The sequence below is a fragment of the Propithecus coquereli genome, unplaced genomic scaffold (genome assembly GCF_000956105.1).
Source record: "Propithecus coquereli isolate 6110/MARCELLA unplaced genomic scaffold, Pcoq_1.0 Scaffold108, whole genome shotgun sequence".
NCBI lineage: Eukaryota > Metazoa > Chordata > Mammalia > Primates > Indriidae > Propithecus > Propithecus coquereli.
The window spans coordinates 6,083,212-6,088,954 of NW_012134747.1; the positions used below are offsets into that span (position 1 = coordinate 6,083,212).

The 5,743-nt window shown below is 36.7% G+C and overlaps 1 protein-coding gene across 1 annotated transcript in view; it reads left to right on the forward strand.

Annotated features, from left to right (window-relative positions):
• Positions 1 to 5,743, forward strand: part of GLCCI1 (glucocorticoid induced 1) — a 113,385-nt gene that overhangs the window by 33,643 nt on the left and 73,999 nt on the right. The window lies entirely within an intron of this gene.

Genomic DNA, 5,743 nt, shown 5'->3' on the forward strand with positions numbered 1-5,743 from the left:
AGTTTGCTATTGTTCACACTTTCCCTATTTGTGGGAGAATCCCCAAGCTTTTGATTTGAAAAGCTTTTCCTCCCATGTCAAAAAAAGATCCAAAAGCATCTTTATTCATGATTATCTGAGTGCTTAGCCATGTCTTCATAAGAATAGTCAATCAGCATTTACTGGTGTTATGAAGGATAGTAACAATATCAGAGATGGACATTGGCCTTAAAAGAACCTTCAGCATAGTTAGGAAGATAAAATGTAAATTTATAAAAATGGGTAATAATAGATAGTCTATCATTAGGTGTTAGATGAATGGAACATGTATTAATAAATGTGAGTGTATTCAAAGGAAGTAGAACATTTTGGGCTTTGTAGGTTAGGGAAATAGAAGGATTAGAGTTTCATGTTTGAAGAATGAGGAAAAAGAAAAGGGGAAGAGAATTTTGGATATGATCTATGAAAACCTTACTTCTCAATTTTTGTAATTTTGTCAGTCAAGCTTGAAACTGTGAAATTAACGTCTTTATCATTTGTGTTGTTAATTCTGCCCTTGTAATATTTTATGCTTCCCTAGCGTTTTGCATTCCATTCTTTGTTTAGTGACAAAAAGAGTAAGTTAGCGGCCGGGCGCGGTGGCTCACGCCTGTAATCCTAGCTCTCTGGGAGGCCGAGGCGGGCAGATTGTTTGAGCTCAGGAGTTAGAGACCAGCCTGAGCAAGAGCGAGACCCCGTCTCTACCAAAAATAGAAAGAAATTAATTGGCCAACTAAAAATATATAGAAAAAATTAGCCGGGCATGGTGGCGCATGCCTGTAGTCCCAGCTACTCGGGAGGCTGGGGCAGTAGGATCACTTGAGCCCAGGAGTTTGAGGTTGCTGTGAGCTACGCTGACGCCACGGCACTCACTCTAGCCAGGGCAACAGAGTGAGACTCTGTCTCAAAAAAAAAAAAAAAAAAAAAAAAAAAAAAAAGAATAAATTTGATGAGACAGGCAGTAAACATAACTAGCAAAAGTTAGGGATGTGGCCTTGGACAGTTGGAGAGCTGGACACAGATAATTCACAACCATCTTTCTGGAGGAGTTGTATTCACACGTTATAAAATGTAGATACAAAGAAAGAAGATCAAGTGACAGACTTAGTTTTTAGAAATGTATACAAGGGAGAAAGAGAAAACTAATTCATCTGGAAGCAGGAAAAAGGAGGAGGGGGTTAATGTTTATTAACTATGTACCATTTACTGTTTTATAACCTGTATTTCATTTAATTCATTTAACACGGCAACATCACGCAGATGGGGAAGCAGAAACTCAGGAAAGTTAAATGACCTACCTGGAAACACAAAGCTAGAAAGTGTGGGAGCCAGATTGCTAAAACAGGTTAATCTGTTAACTGAGCTTCAGTTTTATTATTATAAAAACAGGGTTATAGGGTAAATGGTATAATGTGAATATCTATCTCACCTAGTGCAGTAACTGGCACCTTACTGAAAAATGGTAGCTATTCTTTTTCAATTGCAGAAAACCCCACCACAAACCCTTTTATTAAATGAATGCTTTGTGCAGACACTATCCAGCAACACTGTTTATTCTTCACAAAAGCTGAGAAAGAAGAGGAGCCAGAGAAAGAGCAAAAGGCTAGGAGAAAAACTAGAATAGTGTAGCCTTAAAAGTCAAGGGAGAAAGCTATTCTAAGAAAGGAGAAATTGTTGACAGTATCAGATGCTAAAGAGAGGTTATGGAGAATAAGGACTAGATTTAGGGATGAGGGGCACATTGTCTTGGAGGGTACAATGTTGGTGATATGGTAGAGTAGGAAACCAGGTATTTGGGAGTGAAGAAGAAAGTGATAGGGAGATAGAGAAAAAGGGCACTGTATAGATAGATTTCTTTTTTTTTTTTTTGAGACAGTCTCGCTCTGTTGCCTGGGCTAGAGTGAGTGCCGTGGCATCAGCCTAGCTCACAGCAACCTGAAACTCCTGAGCTCAAGCAATCCTCCTGCCTCAGCCTCCCGAGTAGCTGGGACTACAGGCACACGGCACCATGCCCGGCTAATTTTTTCTATATATTTTTAGTTGTCCAGATAATTTCTTTGTATTTTTAGTAGAGACGGGGTCTCGCTCTTGCTCAGGTTGGTCTCGAACTCCTGAGCTCAAATGATCCACCCGCCTCGGCCTCCCAGAGAGCTAGGATTACAGGCGTGAGCCACCGCTCCCGGCCTAGATAGATTTCTTATGCATGTCTGTTTCTTTATCTTTATCTGTCTGTTTTCTTTAGGTTAATGAGACCTAATTCATGTTATTGTTACATGATTAAATAGGTTAATTTGAAAATGTGGCAAATACTATCTACATATTAGGTTATTAATAGTAGATGTAGACAGGCCCACTGGTAACATTTTCAGTGTCTGCAGCAAATATAAAGACCCACATACCTTATGTGTATAAGTTAAATCAACAAACTATTAAATAAAATGTATTTTGTTCTCCCACTTTGACAAATAAATCTTCATGTGGACCTGGAAGGTCAGGTGTTTAGGAAATTTTGAATTCTTGGGGAGGTCACACGCCAGAATGTGTCCACATGGGCCAAGCCCACCCCACCCTCTGAGCCCAAGTCTGTTCTCTTCCTATTCCTCATTCTATTCTATACTTTGAGGTAACTTTACACATACACTTATACTCCCACATTAAAGTCCTCACATTAAAGTTCTATCCATACCTGCTCAGTAAGCAAGACCCCAGAATAGGTGTTTGCAGACCTTGGAAGCCAGACTTGCTGCTATTGGGCAGGGAATTCCTGGTCCTAAATTTCCCAGAGCATAGTCTACAACAGGGCTTGGGCTCATGGTGTGCATGTATTTTGGTCCCAAGGTCTCTTCACCCTGTGGAGAGGGGGATGGCTGGTAGAGGCCAGAATAATTCCCCCTATATCTTGAAGCTCAGGATAGGGCCTTGTCTTGCCTGCATCTGGATGTAGGTCATTTATTTGAACAGCTTTGCCTTGAAAAGAAGGCAAAATACAGGCTTCATTTTACAGATGAGGAACCTGAGGCTTAGAGAAGTAATTTGAATATAGTTGCCTAACTAGTTAAGTATGAAGAGATTTGAACCCAGACCTGGCTGATTTCAATGCTTTTGCTTTTTCTCCAGCTCCCCGTTGTCTTTCATAACAATCACTGATACATATAGCACTTAACCTGCTGCTTGTCACAAGCATAAGAAATGGTCTTTCCCCAAGCATCTATTAGTTTAACTGAAGATACAAGAGATAAACACTAGAGATGGTTTTTATGGCCATGTCCATTCCTCCTGGCTCTCAAATTCTTGGGGAGGGAAGAAGTAGTTTTTGTTTACTTAGTGGGTATTAGTGGAGGGGAGGTGGTATACTCAGCTGCTACAGATATTAAACACCTGGACTGTCTGGCCTTGGTGGAGGGTGTTTCCAGTATCATCTTCCTTTTATATTTGTGTTTTAACTACCTTAATTATTGAGGGCTAGAAATAAAATTTTTAATATTGTTTAATACATTTTATATTTGGGTCTTTAAAAAAAGTAGCGTAGTGTTGTGAAAAGACTGGACTTTGGAGGCAGATCTTACATTCAAATCAAGGCCCACTATGAGAGAACTTTGTGGGATGATGAAAATGTTGCATATCACTTTAAAAATTAATTAATTTTAATTGACAAGTAAAAATTGTTTACATTTATGGTATACATGATGTTTTGATATAGTCATACATTTGAAGTGACTAAATCAAACTATTTAGCATATGCATATGATATGTATTACCTCACATATAATTTTTTTGTGGTGAGAACACTTAAAATCTACTCTTACCAGTTTTCAAATATACACTATATTGTTATTAACTTTAGTCACCATAATGTACAATCAATTTCTCAAAATTATTCCTCTTAACTGAAATTTTGTGTCCTTTGACCAGCATCTCCCCAAGCTCTCCAACCCTTAGCCTCTGGTAACCACCATTTTACTCCCTGTTTCTATCAGTTAAATGTTGTATAGCTCGATACAGGTTTGGTTACATGGGTGAATGCATTTATCAGAACTTACCCAAGCATACATGTGTGTATTTTACCATATAACTTTAACTTTGAAAATATAAAATATGAACAAAAAACAACTGAACTCTGAGATATTTAGGGGTAAAGTATACTGCCGTCTTCAACTTACTTTGAAGTGAATCAAATTAGGATCAATTGATGGATGGATAGATGGATAAATATGTGATGGCGCAAATATAGCAAAATGCTATGTATAGAATCTGAGTGTTGGCTTTATGGGTATTCACTGAACAGTTAACTGTTCTTTTTGAAATTTTTCTTAATGTTTAAAAAATTATAGTTTACTGAATTAACTGCTTTGTGGCCCAGACTTTAGTTTCCTTTTCTGTAAATTGAAGTTAATAACACCCGATTCACACATTCACACATATATTCTGAGGATTAAAAGATAAAGCTTTATATTTTTAAGGCCTCTGAAGAAATGGATCATTGCCAGCTTATTAGAATAATATGTTTAGCTTAGTAGAAAGAAAAACTAGAAACCATTTGTGGAATTTAATATTACTTTATTACTTAAGCCTTGTAGATACAACCTTTTTTTAAACAAAAATTTATCACCAACTCTTAAAATTGAATTTGCAGTTAAGGTTACTTTAATAAGACAGTAGCAGTTCTTCCATCTTCACCCCACAGCCTTAAGTATAATCTGTGGGAAAATTTTAAATTCTGTGTTTGAGTGTGTTTTTAAAGGTGAAAGTAGTATGTTTTCTTTGTAAAGTGGTCAAACAATAAAAATAGTATATACAGCAATAAGCAAAGGTGTTTCTACAACTTCCCAGGTATTCAGTGATTAGGGCTATTCACAAATACTGACATTCTCTCTCCTTGGCACATGATAGGATTTTATTAATAACGTCTCTGCCCACTTGAAGCTAAATGTGCCTATGAGACTTACTTTGGGAGGAACCTTTAAAGAGCTGACAAGGGGAAGTAACAGTGTTCACTCTTACTCTCTCCATCTGGGTCACTGAGTAACTGCAACAAGCATAGCCTTCATAGTTATCCATACATGTAGTATGAGCCATACACGTAGTTTTAAGCCATTATGATTTGGAGGTTGAGTTGTTACTATCAGGTAAGCCAGTCTCTACTGACTAAAATACAATGTATAACCCCTTTTAACAAATTTTTATAGGCCTTTTGGAGCAGAGTATTTTTTTCTTAATTAAAAACTTTTAAAAGATTCAGTATAAATATAAAATCAGTATCAAAATAGAATGAAAGAAAAAAACTGAGTACTAGAAATGATGTTTTTTCCATTAAAGTTTTGTCATTTGCTTAATTAACTTTTTTTCTTACTTTTTTAAAAAATAGAATCTTAATAGTTTATTGTCCTGTTACACCTTTCCTGGAGTTTTACAGACCGTAATCTCTTTTATCTGGTATAGTTAGAAGCGGTTTTCTCTGTGTGAGTAGTCCATACAAAACAGCCCCTGAGCAGGCTACCCCAGGTTCAAGTAGTCATCTCTTCTGAAATGTCTGTTAAACTACACTTGATGTTGTAAAACTACTATAGCTGATTTTGATTAACAGACTTTCTGCAAGTGAATGTATTCAATCTTAAGAGAAACCACTACCACTTTCTTACGTCTTTTTTTGTAAACAAAGATCTAAAATGCTTTAGAATAGATTTATATTTTAATAAAATGATTAATTTAATGCTTTTTATGTGTA